Below are 22353 nucleotides of genomic sequence, written 5' to 3'. Positions count from 1 at the left end.
TATAAAACACACCGCTACAAAGTCAATATCCGTCGCAGAGATCACATCAGTTATGTACTTACTTAGCATCGCTGTACACGAACTATTTCATTGTAGCATAGTGTACTGAGTATACAGAACGAAAATGAGCGCTGTACGGTGATTGGGTCAAAATTAACCAGATTAATAGCAGTGATAAACAAGCATTCTGTGACAAAAAAAAATTGCGGACAACTCATTATCTTTATTAGTAAATTTTCTAAATTCAAGGACCATAACTCTGCACAAAATCATCAGACCGGAACAAAACTCACTAATAAGTCAATAGTTAAATTAAATCTGAGACTATTATACAACACATAATATGTGTTATAGTAGTCTCTGATCAAATGTATTGTTTATTAATTGATGACAATTTTGAAATACTAAGATTTTTTAACCTCAAGGCAAATATGTCTATAGCAAGTGTTTTTCATAAACGTTTTTGACGTTATGGGTTTTCAATGCATTTCAGCTTCAAATTATTTTGATTGGAATGCCACTGGCGAATCTTGCACAGATTAAACGCGCGTCTAGCGTTCAAAGTAACAAGTCTGGACTCTTTGAATTGTTTTACTCTTCTCATAGTAACCAAAATTAAATCGGACTAGTCGATGATGAGAGCAATGTCGACTTTACATATGATATATTTCTAACCTTTTTATAAGTTTCTCATTTTATTGTTTCCTGTGATATTTCTATATTTGTATATAGCATGATAAAAAAGTTGAATTTTTTTGTTTTGTTTCACCTAACCTAACTTATTTAATTTACCTTATCATTGATTTGATTTTTCTAAACTTTGTACTTCTTTCTGATCTCTCATATTGGTAATATAAAATTCTTTTAAGAGCAGCTACTATTAGTTTTGATATTGAATCTTTCAATCCGTTGCGCAGCCATTCCGATGATGTTGTGTGTGCATTAAGTATTACAAGTATAACAAAAACGCCAAAGAACACCAAATGATCAGATATTTCTTTTTCTGAAATATTTGTCCTACAGTAAAAAACAAAATTAAAAGTTTGTATCATACATTCTGTCTCGTTTCAATAATTGTAGCATTTCTATAATAACGACGAGACTAAATACAAAACGTAAATTCAATTATGAAAAGTGGCATACACTTGATTGAAAGCTGTAGAAACTAACTCTCTTTAAACTTGTATAACCTTTTTTGAAAGTTCCGTATAAGTGAACCTTTCGCTCAGGAATATAAATTTTCATGAAAAGGAAGCGATAGTTTACATATTAAATGAATATCAACATATAATGATAAGGATAATTTCCACTTGTATATTTTATTATACAAATATAGCCTTTGAATGAGGTCGATACAAGGATATATTGACCTGAAAGAAGTATATTGACTGAGGACGAAGTCCGAGGTCGATATACTTCTTTGGGTCGATATATCCTGTATTGACCTCATACAAAGGCTATATTTGTTATATTATTAATTTCCGACCATGTTTGTATCAAAATCGTCATAAATTTAGGTTTGTTGGAAATTTATATAAATATTACAGTGTCTCCTTGACAATAACAACATATTAGTTGTTATTTCATTTACTTTTTTTTTGGGACATCTTATGTATTTGAAGATTTTTTTTCGTCAAATAATTGATCACAGATATCATTTGTTTCAAAACGTTAAACAATATCCTGAAATTCATTACATGACGTCACAAAGTATATCGGTTTTTAGATATTCTAAAAATAACCGTGCAATATGCTTTTTGCCGGTCAATATGCGTTTTGCTATTCGTCGTTTTCTCTCTACCTTCGAAAATATAGTTTAACATGTGACTATCCCTAAACGAATCAAATTTGTTAAAATATACGAATTAATAATATAAAAAGTTAATGTATTCACATTACTTCATTATCAAGTCATATTTTCATGTAAAAAAAAAATGAAAAAAATGTTTTAATAATGTGACGGATAGTTTTGAACCGTCATAAGCCTTTCTTATACTGTGTTATGCATGTATAACATGTGTTACGATGTGTATCAAGTAAACAGTTGCATATTTCAGCAAATACAATATATTAAAACTCTATAACATACACACATTTTGTAGCAATAATGTATTTAAACCATTGATAACTCACAGTGTATACAATGTGAAATGAAATATCTACTGTATTCGTTATGAATTTCTCATGTAGAATGGTAAAAACACAAACGACAAATTCACGTTTTTAAATAAAATATAAGAAATAATATATGATGTCTACTTTTATGGGTTTTTTTTTTTTAATTCATTATATATGTATGAGATGCGGCCGGTACTTTCATCGCGCTATCCAGGTGTAAAATTGATACACAAATAATTTAATTTTGAATTGTGTTTTTTTCATGATTTGAAAACAATTAATAAAGAAATTTAGAATTAAATCATAAGAAATGAATGTAATAAGTTTTCTGTCTACTCGAAATATCATCCAAAATGTGGTGCACACCATGGCGTTGTCAGTTCATTTTCGATTTATGAGTTTGACTGTCACTCTGGTATCTTTCGTCTTTTACAGTCATCATTCCATATCCAACTATCTCCGTCATCACGTGACTTTCACACTTAAATTGTATATCATTAATGGCCGGTAGATGAATATTAAAAATTATTAATGTTGTATAACTTAAAACAGGTTTTTGTTTTTCAGCTTTTTGATATTTAATCTAATTCCACTATGGTGTTTGCATGATGCGATTCATGTTTACTGTCGAGTTATGATACTAGATTTTATTTTAACTGTAACGGGCGAACATTTACATTGTACATGCGATACATTTCACAGAAGGAAATTAGGCAAATGTCATCATATCAAGTCTTAATTCAGCCGACTCGATTATCTATCTGAATTTATGAATTCAGAAGTATAGATTATACATGCATGCTTAGTGAGAGAAAGTCTTTGATAATATATCAATAAATTCCTGAAAATTGCATGTGTTGCTAATATAGTAATTTTTATTTCTCAAAATTTCTCCAGACCCAGATCTTTATGTAAGACAAAATTCATCCTTTCCAATGACGAATTAATATGAAATACACATATCTTGGACACTTAAGCCAAGCCACGTCACCGACAAAAAATCATATAATTTTCGGTTTAGGTCTAAATCGACAGCACTGACTAATAAATCGAGATTTCAGATAATTTCCTAATGCTTGTGTTTTAAAGGTAATGAGAAACCCGTTGTTCAAATCTTCAGTACGAAATATTACGACATGTCAAATAGTTTAAGTAGTTGATATTGCTGGCCAACAAAAAATAAAAGGTAGGCATTTCAATATAGATGTCTTATTAACGAATGATATAAAACTATGACAAAAACATGCAACGAACGTTAGAAAAAAATTCGACAAACTGTACTCAACGCATAACGTCGGGAAACAATCATACGTTGGTTATACCTGTGTACGACTAGCTTGCATTTCAAACTGTTAATATCAAAACAAAAGTCATTTAAAAGAAAATCAATTGTTGCATGTCGCATTATAAAACTAGAGGCTCTCAAGAGCCTGTGTCGCTCACCTTGGTCTATGTGCATATTAAACAATGGACACAGATAAATTCATGACATAATTGTGCTTTGGTGATGGTGATGTGTTTGTAGATCTTACTTTACTGAACATTCTTGTTGCTACAATTATCTTTATCTATAATGAACTTGGCCCAGTAATTACAGTGGAAAATATTTTCTAAAAATTTACAAAAATTTATGAAAAATGCTAAAAATTAACTATAAAGGGCAATAACTCCTTAAGGGGTCAATTGACTATTTTGGTCATGTTGACTTATTTGTAAATCTAACTTTGCTGAACATTTTTGCAGTTTACAGTTTATCTCTATCTATAATAATATTCAAGATAATAACCAAAAACAGCAAAAATTCCCTAAAATTACCAATTCAGGGGCAGCAACCAAACAACGGGTTGTCGGATTCATCTAAAAATTTGAGGGCAGAAAGATCTTGACCTGATTAACAATTTTTTAATGTCAGATTTGCTCTAAGTGCTTTGGTTTTTTAGTTATAAGCCAAAAACTGCATTTTACCCCTATGTTCTATTTTTAGCCATGGCGGCCATCTTGGTTGGTTGGCCGGGTCACGCCACACATTTCTTAAACTAGATACCCCAATGATGATTGTGGCCAAGTTTGGTTTAATTTGCCCCAGTAGTTTCAGAGGAGAAGATTTTTGTAAAAGATTACTAAGATTTACGAAAAAATGGTTAAAATTTGACTATAAAGGGCAATAACTCCTAAAGGGGTCAGCTGACTATTTCCTTTGCATTGACGTATTTGTAAATCTTACTTTGCTGAACATTATTGCTGTTTACAGTTTATCTCTATCTATAATAATATTCAAGATAATAACCAAAAACAGCAAAATTTCCTTAAAAATACCAATTCAGGGGCAGCAACCCAACAACAGGTTCTCCGATTCATATGAAAATTTCAGGACAGATAGATCTTGACCTGATAAACACTTTTAACCCTTGTCAGATTGGCTCTAAATGCTTTGGTTTTTGAGTTATAAGCCAAAAACTGCATTTTACCCCTATGTTCTATTTTTAGCCATGGCGGCCATCTTGGTTGGTTGGCCGGGTCACGCCACACATTTTTTAAACTAGATACCCCAAAGATGACTGTGGCCAAGTTTGGATTAATTTGGCACAGTAGTTTCAGAGGAGAAGATTTTTGTAAAAGATTTCTAAGATTTACGAAAAATAGTTAAAAATTGACTATAAAGGTCAATAACTCCTAAAGGGGTCAACTGACCATTTTGGTCCTGTTGACTTATTTGTAAAGCTAACTTTGCTGAACATTATTGCTGTTTGCAGTTTATCTCTATCTATAATAATATTCAAGATAATAACCAAAAACAGCAAAAATTCCCTAAAATTACCAATTCAGGGGCAGCAACCCAACAACGGGTTGTCGGATTCATCTGAAAATTTGAGGGCAGAAAGATCTTGACCTGATAAACAATTTTACCCCTGTCAGATTTGCTCTAAATGCTTTGGTTTTTGAGTTATAAGCTAAAAACTGCATTTTACCCCTATGTTCTATTTTTAGCCATGGCGGCCATCTTGGTTGGTTGGCCGGGTCACGCCACACATTTTTTAAACTAGATACCCCAAAGATGACTGTGGCCAAGTTTGGATTAATTTGGCACAGTAGTTTCAGAGGAGAAGATTTTTGTAAAAGATTTCTAAGATTTACGAAAAATGGTTAAAAATTGACTATAAAGGTCAATAACTCCTAAAGGGGTCAACTGACCATTTTGGTCCTGTTGACTTATTTGTAAAGCTAACTTTGCTGAACATTATTGCTGTTTGCAGTTTATCTCTATCTATAATAATATTCAAGATAATAACCAAAAACAGCAAAAATTCCCTAAAATTACCAATTCAGGGGCAGCAACCCAACAACGGGTTGTCGGATTCATCTGAAAATTTGAGGGCAGAAAGATCTTGACCTGATAAACAATTTTACCCCATGTCAGATTTGCTCTAAATGCTTTGGTTTTTGAGTTATAAGCTAAAAACTGCATTTTACCCCTATGTTCTATTTTTAGCCATGGCGGCCATCTTGGTTGGTTGGCCGGGTCACGCCACACATTTTTTAAACTAGATACCCCAATGATGATTGTGGCCAAGTTTGGATTAATTTGGCCCAGTAGTTTCAGAGGAGAAGATTTTTGTAAAAGTTAACGACGACGGACGACGACGACGACGACGGACGACGGACGACGGACGACGGACGACGGACGCCAAGTGATGGGAAAAGCTCACTTGGCCCTTCGGGCCAGGTGAGCTAAAAAACAACAATAAAATTTCATCGCATTTCCACTAATAACACATTAGATATGATTGCACTTACAGTGATAATGCATCGCATCTATAGTTAAAATGAATCGCATTCCGTAATCATTATTATGGATTCCGTTGCTTTGATTACACTTTTTGAGACTTTAATCCAGAAGGTATACATTAAAAAGTTATGATTTAATGATATTGTGGTAAAATAAAATCATTCACATCGATGGACATCAATCATTTTCGTATTTTGAAAAAGTCATCAATCATAGGCGGATCCAGGGGTAGGGGGCCTGGGGGGGAGCCCCCCCCCCCCCTTTCGTGGGAAAAATTTGGTTGATTATATAGGGAATCATTGAAGCATGACTGGAGCGGGCCCCCCTTAGGAAAAGTTCTTGATCCGCCACTGATCATCCTTTATTCTTCAATAGATATACTTGCAATCAACAGTGAAAATAAACTAACTGGATTCGCACTTTATATACACTGACTCATATGATACTTTTCATTGAGTAATTAGTACTTACGTTCTCATGCACCTACAGATAAAGTAATTCCAGGGTAACACGCTTGAGTTTTGTGGGATCCATGTAATGAATTGTTCGTTAGAGGCCAGAACTCTCATCCTTTTAAATGTTTCATTGAAGAAAACTTTATCCAACATTGTTCCTGGGAGATAGATTCTAATGGGGTTTTCTGAACAAAAAAAATAAAATCATGATATGCAATTTAAAATCATGCAGCTAGTATTGTATTATGAATTTAATTGGCATTATAAAAATAGGGATGGAACTTAGGTGCTTTCACAATGCGGAACAAATCCTAAATAATTTGCTTTTTAATAAAAAAAAAACAACATAAAACAAAGATGCTGTACAAGATGTATACAAAACAAATCCATCCTCAACTCTTCAGACTCAAATGGCATGTCTAACAAAAGCGTAATAAATTATAATCTAATATGCTTATGTAACATTAATTTATGAATGCTAGTGAGAATGCAAAATCTACTGATTTCTGCAAACTCAGAAAGCTTAGGAAAATTCTAGTCTATCCGAAAATACAGCAAAAACAGATTTATTTTTAAAAATGGTACTAGTTGATATTGAAATAAAAGTCCTCTGAAAATGGCTCACATCTCATCCAGACAACAAAAATAATGTAGATATGTACACAAAGTGTGGTTTGGATATACAATGTTTACAAAAGAATTCTAAAATTAACCTATTTTTGATAATGGAAATAACTTGTTTTGTTAATTTTTATTTGTTTGTTTCTTTGTTTTCGTCATTTTTTTAGGGAAGAGTTCATATTTCGAAGAAATGATATATTTATAAATTCACGCTAATATATATTAAAAGGGGTTTTAACTAATTTTGGATATTCATTGACTGCAAGTAATAAATTTGATCCAAATGACTATAGTTGTCTCATAAGCAATCATACAACATCTCTTTTTTTCTATATTGAGAATGTTGATTATCGGTTTCACAATATATTTTGATTTTAATCAATGCAGTCAATATTTTTTTAAGGAAACATCACTCTAAATATGCAGTTCAATATTTATCATTGACCAGCTAGCGATAGTAAGGATATATTCATAATTTAAAAGATGTTTTAAAAGTAAGACATAGGAACTTGTTTTTCAATTTCAACAAGGATAAAAAGTAATCTAAGTTGAATAATTCTGAAAAACTACAAGATTAACAAGGATAAAGTTTAAGCCAAGTTGATTAGTAAATTGAAACTCTTGATTCCATTTAGCAATTAAAAGTAAAATGTATAATTTAAGAGACAGATCTCGTTTACCACAGGGGTCTAATTCACTTTGTATGAGAAATACCAAATTAGCTAGTCCAATCATTCCCACTTGGTCTGTTGCATCTACAAATATTGATACCTGCTCATTTGGGAATGTCACTTCTCATAATTATTTAGCCTCAAACCAGGCTATTAGTTTGAACCAGGGGGAAATAAACACAACACATGGAAGTGTTTAACGACCTTGACTGGCTATACAGCCCTCTCACGGTCGGCTCGGTGCCCGAAGGCGTTTGGTGAGCATTTAAATAATTTTTGCCGGCATCGGTCAGGAACAGGTGGTGGTCGCCATTTTGGAGGTCGCCATCTTGGTTTTATAGATATTTTGGTTTGGTATGTTTACTACTTTGATGTTATTTCTTCACAAAAGCTGTTTTCAGGGCCAGTTTGGTCAGCTTAGCAACTACAATCCCCTTCCCTTTCATGAATGTGACCTACCGAATTAGACTATTTACCGGATTTGTTATCACATAAGCAACACGACGGGTGCCACATGTGGAGCAGAATCTGCTTACCCTTCCGGTGGGGTTCGTGTTGTTTATTCTTTAGTTTTCTATGTTGTGTCATGTGTACTATTGTTTGTCTGTTTGTCTGTCCCTTTGGTATCTTTCGTCACTCTTTTAGCAGCCCGATAACCTCGATTATGGAGTACTGGTAGATGAGTCTTGGACATAGTGCTAAAGATGACAGGAAGCGTTATCAAGACCAAAGCCGTGAGGCAGTGAAATGAAGGTCAATCATCTAACACCTAGGATACAGCCCTCGGACGTTAATCGGCATAACACTCCCCCATGATACAATGGGTTTTGGAGTGCATGTTAACGCGGGTACGCCTACTTCTGCGTCTACTGTACGGCGTTGGATTGGTTTCTGTCATCTAAAGTAGTAAGTCGTTGATCATCTAACTGTAAACCCTCATCGAAGATAGCGGATAAAGGAGAGCTGGCCCAGCACGTCCGTTCAGCTGTAATGACTCGGTGTAATAATAATGGGTATGGGGAAATAAATATCAGCCCCAGGCCATTTAGTAGTACTGCGAATAATATTCAAAGGGATGTAAGCACACACCCATTTTTCCCAACCAAAAGTAAGAGTGATAGTGCTATAGCGACTATAACAAGTGAACAGTCATGTGAGAGTGATGAAGTAATAAAGATGAGACAAGAATTAGAGGCATTTAGAAATGAAAACCTTCAGAAATCATATGAGCGTGAAGAAATGATAAAGATGAGACAAGATGAGACAAGAGTTAGAGGCATTAAGAAATGAAAACCTTCAGATGAAGAATAATGCTCAACATTTCACTCAAATTAAATCTGACCCTGTTATCAGTAGTCAAAATAGTTATGCAGATACCTAGCAACGTTCAACAAACTCCTGCAACAATATAACATTACAAGAGACCCAGCAACGTTCCACAAACTCCTGCAACAATATTACATTACCAGAGACCCAGCAACGTTCCACAAACTCCTGCAATAGTATAACATTGCCAGACACCCAGCAACGTTCTACACATCCATACATGGATACAACATTGTCAGAGACCCAGCAACAACCATCATATGCCTATGCGAATACGACAATACCTGAGATCCAGCATCGTCCAAACTATTCTTGTACGAGTACAATCATGCCTGAAATCCAGCAACGTCCAGATTACCAGCAGTATGCAAACAATTCCTCAGTACCCAACTGGTTACATAGGCAACAGTATGGCAGAGCACAGCAACAGCATCATAATGATGAAAACTCCAAGATAGATAATGTGAGAAGAAACAAAGAAACAGAGTGCCATTTTACAATGGCAGAGATCCTTGGAATGCCTATGTTATGCAATTCGAACTTGTCCAAAAGAAAAGAGAAGCCCCTATCATAAAGAAAACCGAAGTGGTTTAATACGGAATGATGAAAGGAGTCAAAATCAAACTGAAGAGTCTTTAAACTGCTAGGGTTGAGACTACCGACCAGGTGTCAGCCCCTACACATGATAGAGAAATAGCTAAAGAGAATAATTTGAAAAATGAAGATAATCCTTGCCAAATGAAAGACCATTTGGTTGAATCGAAAAAATCAGTGGGTACAACTTATATAAAGAGATCATTGGAAGAAGATAGCCTAGATATACAGGACCTAGATTTAAGCCTAGAGATGTTGTTTGAGGAGTCTAAGGAGATACAATAGAACACACCAAAGGAGGTAATGGGTAGTGCAGAACCGATCAACAGGATAGAAGAGAATATTATCAGTGATCGGGTGACAGCAGCTAGCATTACAGTTCCAGTGGTCATTGACAAGATTGCAACGTATGCAGTTATTGACACTGGAGCAGAGGTGACGGTTCTAAATGATAAATTGTATAATCAGATTCCTTAGAGTAAACGGCCAAAATTAAGGAGATCAGCAATAAATTTGGTAGTTGCTGACGTCGGACAGATCTTGACGACAGGAGGGATTTTTCAGAGGTGGGAATTAATCTGGGAAGTGAAACCTTCAAATGGCGAGTTTATGTAGCGCTCATTGGAGAGAACAAGTTATTAGGCTGTGACCTAATTGGTGAAATGAAAGTAGCCAGAGTCGGAGAAAAGGACACCAATTCTGGGCTTATCATTGACAAAGAAGCAGAAAGAAGTGATTTCCTTTCAACCAGAGATTCGTTTGTAGAGTCGGTATTGGCAGAGGACAGAAAACCAATGATAGCATGTACACAGGACATGCATGTATATAAAGGCAATATTACAAGTGCAAATTATACGGGTAAACAGACGGACAAGGTCGATGTCCAAATGTTGCCTGATTCGAACTGTTGCAACATGTTGCAGAAGAAAATGTAAATGTAACAGTAGAAAATATATCTGTTACAGAAGAAAACATTAAGGTTATGGAAGATAGTTTCCGTAACACAGATTTAAACCAAACTAAGAAAGAACTTGAGAATGAAAAACATGTAACTCGAGACACACAAAGGAGGAAACAAAAGAAAAGAGAAAAAAGCTGACAGAGAAAGCGAGAGAGCAGAAGAGGACACAGAAACAAAGACGAATCAATAATACAGTGAAGTCGTGGAAAAAAGAACACGTTGAAAATTTTAAAGACATTTTATAATATTGAAAAGACACAAAATTAGAAATTTGTTGACATTATTTATATGTATATTGTTTTGTATGCCGTTGGTACAATTTTACTATTATACGTGTCATGAATCGTGATATTAGGTTATTCGTGATTTAGACAAAAACAAATTTTCTTAATTTTAATATTCTATTGAGATAGCAGCCGCAGGTGTTTGTTTACATCTTGTTTGATTGTATATAATGATTTAATATTTCGTTGTCATTCAAATTTCGAGACGAAACTCTATGTTGACGGAGAGCAGTGTTGTGGACGTTAAATATTGCGGCAGTACCTTTTTGTAAACGTTACATCGTTTCCGGCAAATTTGACATTTGCCGATTTAACGTTACGAAATTCCCACAACCTGTGGGGTTCGAATAACATCTTTGTTTTCCAGCTTGTTATGAATCTTTCATTTCTTTAGTTACTTGTATTTACATGCTTTATATTGTTGAATCGGTGTCGAGACTTATGACATCGTGCTTGCTTTCTTTATAATTCTATATTTATGTACTTACTGACAGTGATTTACATGATAAACATTGACCGGTAACGAACTATATTCTTGCACGCAAGGATAAGGCGTGCTAAGACCTATAAAAACCGGATTTGTCTGATAGCAAAACGAATTTGAACCGATCTTTAAAGATTCCAAGAGGTAAAAACATATACACGAAATCACATTCAACCGTTTTAACATATTGAATTTTATTTACCTGTATTTATTATTATTGATAATAATAATCTCTGATACTTTAAAAAGTTGTTTAGTCATCCAGAAACCAAAGATATTGTTTTTAAATTAAAGATTGGCAACAATCTTTACAATGATTATAAACATCATTTTGCCCATATTATATGTTATGATGATTTTATTGTGATGGTGATGATGATGGTAATGATCAATGGATGCTTAAGGGCAGACGATACAGTTTCAAACCTATGATGAACTTGCTACGAACATTTGCATATAAGCTATTTTTCACCTAAGCAATTCAAATAAGTTATAAAAAATATACCTCCATGTTCGACTTAAAGAAAATAATAAGGGTCGAAAATTTAGACATTTACTCAAAATTTCGGTTATTATTTAACATTTCTGTACAAGTGTAATTTTATGTCCACTGTAATTAATTTTGTCATATGAAAGTTTTGGTTATCGTCTGTTAAAGTCATTAAGTCAAATAGCTATCCTGCTATAAGAGATTAACATAGCATGTTCTCCAAGGTCACGTAGTAAATACTTTTATTTGATTTACATGTTTTATTTTTGTTAACAAAGTGTTGGAGAATATTTGGAGATTATTTAGGTCAGTTGGAGAATATTTGGAGAATATTTAGGTCAGTTGGAGAATATTTGGAGATTATTTAGGTCAGTTGGAGAATATTTGGAGAATATTTAGGTCAGTTGGAGAATATTTGGAGATCATAGGTATATAAGAGCTCTCTGTTTTAGTGTTAGAGAGGATTGAAGGCAAGACATTTAAGAACAATACAATGTGAAAAGTTATTTAAAAAGGATTTTTGTTATTCAGGCTCATAACATTTTTAGATACATCTTAGCAGATTACTGATAGCTTTGGAATTATTATTATTTCTTTATTGTTTGTCCGCACAGTATTAAACGCTGTTGCGTGGTTCCGCTCAGTATTGGACATTGATGCGTGGTTTTGTCCGCACAGTATTGGACGCTGTTGCGTGGTTCCGCTCAGTATTGGACACTGATGCGTGGTTTTGTCCGCACAGTATTGGACGCTGTTGCGTGGTTCCGCTCAGTATTGGACACTGATGCGTGGTTTTGTCCGCACAGTATTGGACACTGTTGCGTGGTTTTGTCCGCATAGTATTGGACGCTATGCGTGGTTTTTGTGTATGCACAGTATTGGACACTGTTGCCGATTTTATAAGGAGTGCCGTTTATGATACCGTGTGAAAGTAATGTGCTAATGAGTATTTGAACTATACATTTTGTAAACTATATATATGATGTAAATAGTGTCCTGGAATGGAATTTTAATAAATAGATTAGTGAATTTACTTGTATATTTCTTTGACAACAAGACTACAGATTATTGGATTATTTTGTTATTGAATTTTCTGTGATTTTATAATACCCGGCCTGACCAGAAAGTTTGATGTAACTCGACCGCCATGGCATTTCTATCCTTTGGATAGACACATCTAACTTTTTAATCTCAACTGATAAACACAATCAGATTTTGCTAAAAACATTATTAAAATTGCTCTTGTTATGCATATCATTTTATTGAAAATAATTGAATTATTCTTACAAAGTTACAGGATTTTAGAAAAAAAAACGACATTTTTGCGATATCTTTGTCAAATTTAAAAAAAAAAATGACTTTTCGTTAAAATTGGTACAAATAGTCATGTAATATGTAATCAAATCAAATGACATTTAAAAAAAAGAGGGGTCATGTACTCGTTTTAAAGATAACTCAGTTTAAATCATAAACAGTCAACATATAAATCTTTTTCTGATATGTCTCAGTCTGGCTTTGCAAAAATAACATGTGTACGTTAGCCACGTCATTACCTCCCCTTTAATTGTATCGTATGCCCTTAACGTCCATCGGCAAATTGATATGCAAATTCAGGACGAGAATATGTTTAACAATATAATATAAATATTAATCCTGCGTTGTACCAGACCGACACTATAAGCCAGGTTTTTAACGTGCTAGTTACATCCGGAGGAAGACATATGACCTTACCCAGACATATAAGTCTGACTCCAGGCCGATCAGTCTTTACTTATAAATGCCGCGTGCTAAGCGATGAAGTATCACATACATTTCTTTAAATATTTGACCTGGCCGGGGTCTAACCCATCAGCTATAAATGAAAAGTATTATTGATTAAGACGGGAATGCACATTTCTTGAATCGAGAGCTAACATATATGGTATAAAATTGAGAATGGAAATAGGGAATGTGCCAAAGAGACAACAACCCGACCATAGAAAAAAACAACAGCAGAAGGTCACCAACAGGTCTTCAATGTAGCGAGAAATTCCCGCACCCGGAGGCATCCTTCAACTGGCCCCTAAACAAATATATACTAGTTCAGTGATAATGAACGCCATACTAATTTCCAAATTGTAAACAAGAAACTAAAATCAAAATAATACAAGACTAACAAAGGTCAGAGGCTCCTGACTTGGGACAGGCGCAAAAATGCGGCGGGGTTAAACATGTTTGTGAGATCTCAACCCTTCCCCTAAACCTCTAGCCAATGTAGAAAAGTAAACGCAAAACAATACGCCCATTAAAATTCAGTTCAAGACACATATTTACATGTTTTGTAAATATGTGTAATTTTAGAATGAAAAGTTTATAAAACCGAAATAAGAAACCAAGGGGCCAGTCAGCAATCATATGTGCAAGAAAAAAGAAGAGCACGGTGGAAAAGAAAAAAGACACTTAAGACAAACAACAACAAAAAAGACTAATAAAAAATTTACTGAAAAAATCGCACAAATTCAACTGACTGAAATCAGGTAATCGATGATATAATCTGTTGACACAGCGATATGTCTCGCCTGTCTACATATAATTCAGAAAAAGACAATCTGATGGACTGCAAAAAAGTTAAATCACAAAAAAACTGAACTCAGAGGAAAATTCAAATCGGAAAGCCCCTAATCAAATGGCAAAATCAAATGATAAAACACATCAAATGAATGGACAAAAACTGATATATTCCTGACTTGATACATGCATTTTCAAATGTAGAAAATGGTGGATTGAACCTTATTTTTCTAGCGCTAAACCTCTCACTTGTATGACAGTCGCACCAATTTCCGTTATATTGACAATGATGCATGAACAAAATTTCACAAATAAGGGTACAAAAACAACAAACCCACCGAAGAATAGGGATGATTTCAGGTGCTACGGAAGGGGAAGCAGACCCTGCTCCAAATTTTGCACCCGTCGCATTACTCATGTTGTTACAAAGCCGGTAAATAGTCTTATTCGGTAGGTCACATTCGTTAAAAGGGAAGGGGATTGTAAGGAACATATCCGATATCATCTGTATAACGAATATTTTATAACGTTCAACCAACTCGTGATGGCGTCCGTAATATTTACGAAGTGATGATTCCAACTTCACCATTTGGATCTCTTGGTTTAAAAATGAAAAGGTAACAGTTGGGAAGCTACAATCATCTCTTCTGTCGTAAAGTTTTGTTTTCAACCGACCTTCATAGTCAGTTTCTAGATATAAATCCTAATCAACTGGCAAAATCAAAAGCTCAAACACATCAAACGAATGGATAACAACTGTCATATTCCTTATCTTATGAAGTATGAAAAACATTATTTTTACTTTTGCCTTTACTTACACACAACCATATGTTTTACATGATGAATTCAAAGGGGCACTAGCTGTCAAATTTGTATTCAAATGTTATCTAATTATCATACTTAATTTATTACATACTAAAACATATATTCAAATTCCAATCCGTCTGAAATAAACATATAACAATGTATGTGCTCGAAAGTACATGTCAGAATTTCCATTTAATTGTTTGTCTAACCGCCCTATAGTAAACTATCGCGATAACATCCGAAAACTACGGACGGTCACATAACCCGATATGAATATAAACATAAATATAAATATATAGAGCCAAATAGTGCATTTGTTTGGCGGATATGCAATAGAAAGGCTTTACTACAATATCATATAAACTTAACATGATCCAAGAAGATGAGGCCAGGGTCAGATAAACCAAACAAGACACCTCGCAATCATTATATGCACACAATTCAGTTACCTGTTGCTTATAGTTTCTAAGAAACAAATTTAACAGTGACTAATGAACCACCAAACACGAGATCAACGTCAAATGAACCATGTCGTCAGTCGACTCCTTATTGAAAGTCTTATGTTTGTGTTTTTAACTATTGTTAGGGATAACACTTGCTGAGTATTATTGTGAAAACTATAAAGATATATCGACACTTTAAATAGCGAAACTGATCAGCAAGTCCAAAATGTACAATTAAGTCAAATCTTGCCAAAATCTTTTGTAGACTCTTTATAGGAATGCGTTTCCGGAACAGACAATTTTATGGGCACAAATTTAGGAAGATACAGATTAAACAGATGACATAATCAGCATTACAAGATCAACACAATAGGCGTATGAGAGTCATAAATTCCAGTTTCAAGCATTTGACTTATTTGTAGATCTTACTTTGTTGAAAAATTTTGTGATTTATACTTTCTCTCTTTCCATATCTTATACATGTAGTCTTAAAAATAATAAATATATAACCCAAAACTGTAAAATTTCTCAATCTGTAAAACTTCTCAATCTGGACAGTCAAACTTTTTCTGGACAGTAACCAAACAATAAGTTGTCCTATTGGTCTTAAGATTACTTGACAGGTAGATTTAAACCTGTTTTATACTTTCACATATGTCAGTTTGGCTCATATTGCTTTAGTTTTTGAGATGAAAGCCAAAAAAAAAAATATTTGACGCCTATGTTCTATTTTTAGAAACTGCCACAATGTTTTTGAATAGATCATGTCTCCGAATACAATCTATAAACTAGACATCATTAGGAAAATTCAATTAAAAGTTTTAAGTATTTGGCCATGAAGTCTCATCGTAGAATTTTTTTAAAGTAATTAGACATTCATAACAACACGTGTTAAGAGCAACAACTCCCTAAGGAATCAATTGACTATTTTTATCAAGTTGGCTTATTTGTAGATCTTACTAGGCTAAACATTTATACTTTCGTTCTTTCTATTATAATATTAAAGAAAATAACCCCCAAAAAAAACAGTAAAATTTAATATAGAGAAACTATTTCGAAGAGTAACCCCAAAATGGGTTGTCAAACTTGTCATAGATCAAAACCCATTTATACCTTTAACACCCTTCTACTTTTGCTATTACTGCTGTAGTTTTTCAGATTTAAGCCAAAAACTGCTTTTGTACCCTATGTTCTATTTTTAGCCATGGGGACATGTTTGTTGATGGATCGAAACTTCGGATACAGTTTACAAATTAGATACTTTAAGGCATATTCAATTAGAGTTTGGAGAGTATTTAGCCCATTAATTTCAGAGAAGATGATTTTTGAAAAGTAACATAATTGCACGTTTCAAGGATGATCACTCCAGAAGGAGTCAATTGATTACATTGATCATTTGACGTATTAAGAGATCCTAGTTAGCTGAATATTTTTGCTGTTTACACTTTATCTCTATCTAATATGAATTAAAGATAAAATTGAGAATGGAAATGGGGAATGTGTCAACAACCCGACCATAGAAAAGACAACAGCAGAATATGATAACATAAAACAGTAAAATTTCAAAACATTATTCTATTTCGAAACCTACAGTGGTAGGTCCAATTGGTCAGAAAATGTCATAACAGATAGATTCTGCCTTATTCATCTTTTTAACTCATGTCATTCTGACTGCTATAGTTTTTGAGGTAAAAGCCAAAAACTGCATTTGCCCCTTATGTTCTATTTTAGCTATAGCGCCGATGATTGTTAATGGATCAAAACTTCGAATAAAATTTATAAATGCAGAAGTATTAGATCAAGTAGTTTCAGAGGAGAAGATTTTTTTTTTAAAGCTAAAAAAACAAACTTATTCATGTATAATATTCTAGTCTACAATGCTGTCTGTTGTTTAAGATGCACTGTGTGACAAATAACCAGGTGGGCTACAAATCTCTTAAGAGTCTCTTGATTTAATCAGGAAAACAAAAGTTATAAGTTGACACTGGAATTAACTTTTTTATACCAAAAGCAGCTGATCATATCATCTTTTTAAATATTAAGGCTGCTTTTTACATTAAAAAAAAAGATTTTGCATATATGTATACAAGTTCGTGTAATCTTTTGTTATCAACATGCGAGATGGACAGATTTTGAAATGTTCTCTGAATTGATTTTTAACTTGTACAATTGTTATTCATATGTCTGCATCACTCATAAGAACATAACAAAAAAACTATACCTTTTAAAATAATGACTTTTGAAGTTCCAATACATATGAAGTATATCAGGTATGGCATAATGACCTACAAATATATAAAAACAAAATTATTTTTTCGTGAAGAGTTGGACTAATCATTAAGACAATAAACAACAACAAAAAATGAAGAGTTTGATACGACCGCAGTGACATAACACTGCCTTCAGGTTTGATACAGGTCTGAATTTGGATTGTGATTAAATGATTGACAGAGCATAGGTTTCTGGTTCCGAATGAATGTAGTCAAAATACTCACAAATTTGAAACTGTTACATTGTATATTGTCCAATATTTAAAATCTAAATACATGGTTAGATTCAGTATAATCAAGAACAACAATACCTTAATTATTATGTTTTATCAATGGACAAAATTAGCTAAGTTTTTAAAATGCTCAATAACGGAATTTAGTTTAATCTGTGATTGGTAGGAAATCTTTTTTTATGTTTTAATATTTCTACAACTGGAGAATAGATCGATGTGGGGGTTGAGGTTTATTTGTCATCAGGAAATGATTGCAGTTTTTAAACATATTATGACTTTTGGTGATCGGAGAGGAGAAGACATTCATTTTTCTTGACATTATTAACTGAGGCCCTCTTAACTGTTAGCATTTAGAAAAAAATCAATAATGATAGTTCAGCTATTTTAGAACAGAATTATGCAGTGTCAACCAAATGCAGAATAAAATTATTTTAAAGTTTAAAGTTTAAAGTAATAGAATTATTTTGGTAATAATTTAATTTGAATGTAAGACGTCTTATAATTTGCTGAAGGTTTTTGTCTTTCAGCTCATGGACATAATGTTGTCATAAAACCGTGATATCAACAACGTTTTCTTTCATAATTAACTCCTCAAAAATTGAATTAAGAATTTAATTATAAGGAATTGATATAATACATTTTTCCGATTTTTCAGAATAACATTAAAAATGTGGTGAGTCTTTTAAAGTACCCGCTATATGGGGTTTTCAGTGTTATATGACAGAAAAAGACAATTTTGATATACAATTACAACGTTCATTTTTCAAATTCCACATTCAAGAACATTGAAAACCTCAAGTGAATAAGGCATTATTCTTATTCAATTCTGGCTCGCCTGGAACGAAAATCGCAGAATATGAGACAATGGATATTAATCCGACAACAACGATAGTGGCACAAACTCATTGTATAAATTTCGGAAAGAAGAATACCTGGATGCTTTACACTTTACATATATATACCTCATGTTTCTTCATACACAGAAAATAAATTGCAGTAATTTTTCAAATGAACTGAAGATTTTTTATTATTTTTTTGCCAATATAGGATAATAATATGGTATAAAAATTTTGGCATGATATTGGTCATGAATTTGTTATTGTAGTTTTTGTGGTTTGAACCGTACTGAAAGGTTATACCAAAAGGTGGCATTCATGGTTTGTGTTTTAGAGTTGATTATCATTTCATTGTGTTTATTTCCCTTTGAATAGAAAAAGTCAATATGGAGGAAATTGTTTTCAAGTTTATGCTTGAAATGTTAATATCATTATTGAAGTGGTAATATATTCGAATGGGAATTTGGTAATGGTGGTTGTACATCTTTGTACCTATTTTATGTGCAATAGAAAATTGGGTTTACGTTATGGAGGAGGTATTTTTTTCATTTTTAATTGGTTTTATGTTTGACTTTAATTGTTTAAATCTTACTTTGAATACTTTTGTGTGGATCAAAATTTGAGCTGATACGACCATAGCCCGAAATTCAATACAGCCCTCCTTTTGTGGTATTGAATATTGTAGTCAAGTATCACATATTCTATTCACATCCACTCAAGTAATTCTCCGGAAACCAGAAAAAAAATCTTTTGAACTTCAATTCTTAAACGAATATGGCCACAACACTCAAAATCAATCCCCATCTACCTTTTATGATATGAAACATTGCGGTACAATTTCAAAGAGACCCATACACTTATACTCAAGTTATTGCTTGGAAACCAAATGTTTTTAAGACTATGACCACGACCCCATACTATTTTAAGGATGTCATTTTTGGCGGTCGTTAAAAAATCACAGAAAATTCATTTGGTGATTCTTATCTTCAATAGCCACATATGATTAGAAAGACAGGCAACCTTTTTTAGAAGTGGCCATCTCAAAATGTACAATAACCACACTTATTTATAAATTATAGAAATCCATTTGACCGTATGAATACTGTATAACACATTTATCTTACATGATTTGTCACTTTAGTGGTTTTTTCTTATTTTGTGAAGACCCACACTAATTCTACCAGAGAATATCCTGAAAATGATTTAATCAAAATGCGGGACTATTTGATCGACAACATATTGTTGAGTTTGAAGGAATGATATTTCAACAACCAGTATTCCAATGGGTAATAATTGCGCACCCCTACTGGCCGATTTGTTCTTGTGCTCGTATAAAGCAGAATTCATTCAGAACCTACTGAAAGACAAAAAGAAAAACTCCTTGCGACATTCTTTAATTTTCCTTTCAGATATATCGATGATATCCTATAACCTACATTTCAGCCATGGCCAGTACTTACATCTCAAATATTCCAGTGAGCTTAAAGTTAAGGATACTAAGCATAGTAGAGTGACTACTTCATATCTTGATCTCTTCCTCAATATTGACACAAATTGACAACTTCACACTAAAATCTATAACAAATGAGACGACTTCAACTTCCCAATTATAAATTTCCCATTTCTCAACTGTAACATACTCTCATCCCTTTCGCTTAGTTTTTACATATCACAGTTGATATGTTTTGCACGTTCATTTTCACACCATACGGACTCCATAAACAGGAGTGTGCTCCTTACTCAGACACTGCTCCAGCAAAGTGTGGAGGAAAGATCAAAAATTACAATTCGTAATTTTATAGACACCACAACGAATTGGTTGATCCATACGATGTTTCTGTGTCTAAACTAACTTAGGACATGTTTTCCACGTCTTAAATTGTGGTGTAACATTGACGTCGTCTGGTCTTTCAAATACCGAACGTGACTAATACCCGAATATGACTTTTTTGCTGAGTGTGAATTCGCATTGCTATAAGATGTGTCTAGTTATTTTTTATCCAGTGTTCGTGTCTTCAGTTACGAAGTGTTATATGTAATTCTGGTTAGATATTGTTTTGTTTCTCATCGTTTGTAGTTGTGATTCTATTTTTATTTTCTATTCGTATGTAAAAGTAAATATAATTATTTACCAAATTCATGTGTATGAATTTGATAAAAAAAAAATCTATGTGCACAGGATTTATTTGTTTTACACAGTTTGATTTTGGAAGAAAGGCCGACATAGTAACTAACACAATTGTATATTAATATTCTTGTAATTGTTTAAAAAAAACATCAAATTACATAATTAGAAACCTAATTTATATCCAATTTTTAGAAATTTACCTGTAATGTTACATAGGTTGCAATTCTGTAAAAATAGACAAGGTTATTTTCCAATATGAAATCCCTTTGCGGCTAAAACGATGCCACTTTACTACGAAGTTTCGTGAAAGATTATCTCCAACAACGGAAAGTTGATATACACTACTATTTTATTCAAAAGTCAAAATATAGGGCTGTGCGGCATATCTTTAACATCCATATGCCCTGAACTTCGGAGGATTTAAATTTGTACTAAAATTCTATACTAACATTTTGGGACCACATAAGAATTAAATTTTAGGGACTACCATGTTTTTCTACTGGTAACATTGAAAAGTATATATCTATGACATGAAACACAGAAATCATATCTGGTAACCAGTACGTTACCGAATTAACATATCTATGAATATTACATTTCTCAAAAAAAAATAACGTGGCTTGTGAAACAGCTGAATTAACAACGTGCATCCTTTGAGTACACATTTTATCTTCTGATCAGAGGATTTGACAATTGTGTTTCTTTCCGAATTCGGGCATTTCATTGAATGATTGTTGATATTAGCATTTGATGAAACGCCTTACTTGTCTAGGCACCCATCCTTCTCCTTGTAGACTTGAATGAAGTTCCCTCAATATATCTGTGTTATCTGTGTTTGCCCTCATTTCATCGGTTAACGAAATTTTAACATCGGTAAACTATTGTCGCCTTAATTTCACCAACAGTTTATGTCGTCAGATGTAAAATGCTATATAAGTTTCGATCATAAATTCTTAACTTGGTTAATATATCATTGTTCATACTTACTGTCAACATTATCTTTGACAACTTTAAATCCATGCTAATATTGTTCTTTTGAAGAGCGATTATAGCGTCTACTCTTCCACGTACTTTCAGGTTATTCATACTATAAAGATAAAACATTAATATTCTGTAATTGTTACAAAAATATTCAGCGTTGCAGAATGAACATATTTTCCAAGTAAACACTAACATATTTTACAATACTAATTAGTATGGTTTGGAAAAAATTAAAATCACCAAACTACTGAATTAAATTGTGTATTGATAATTACAAATGCTTTGTGTTATTTAAAAAAATTAATTTAGCAGTCTTG

General features: G+C 33.2%; 1 long non-coding RNA gene across 1 annotated transcript; it reads right to left on the bottom strand.

The window, feature by feature from the left end:
- Positions 1–6381: 6381 nt before the first annotated feature.
- Positions 6382–22133, bottom strand: LOC143049314 (uncharacterized). The gene is made up of 3 exons (XR_012970176.1): positions 22043–22133; positions 17810–17873; positions 6382–6545 (listed from the first exon to the last, which is right to left on the bottom strand). It is a non-coding gene; the product is annotated as an uncharacterized LOC143049314 (long non-coding RNA).
- Between the last annotated feature and the right edge of the window lie 220 nt (positions 22134–22353).

Source organism: Mytilus galloprovincialis, chromosome 10 (genome assembly GCF_965363235.1).
Source record: "Mytilus galloprovincialis chromosome 10, xbMytGall1.hap1.1, whole genome shotgun sequence".
Classification (NCBI taxonomy): domain Eukaryota; kingdom Metazoa; phylum Mollusca; class Bivalvia; order Mytilida; family Mytilidae; genus Mytilus; species Mytilus galloprovincialis.
This window is presented reverse-complemented; position numbering and strand designations above follow the sequence as displayed.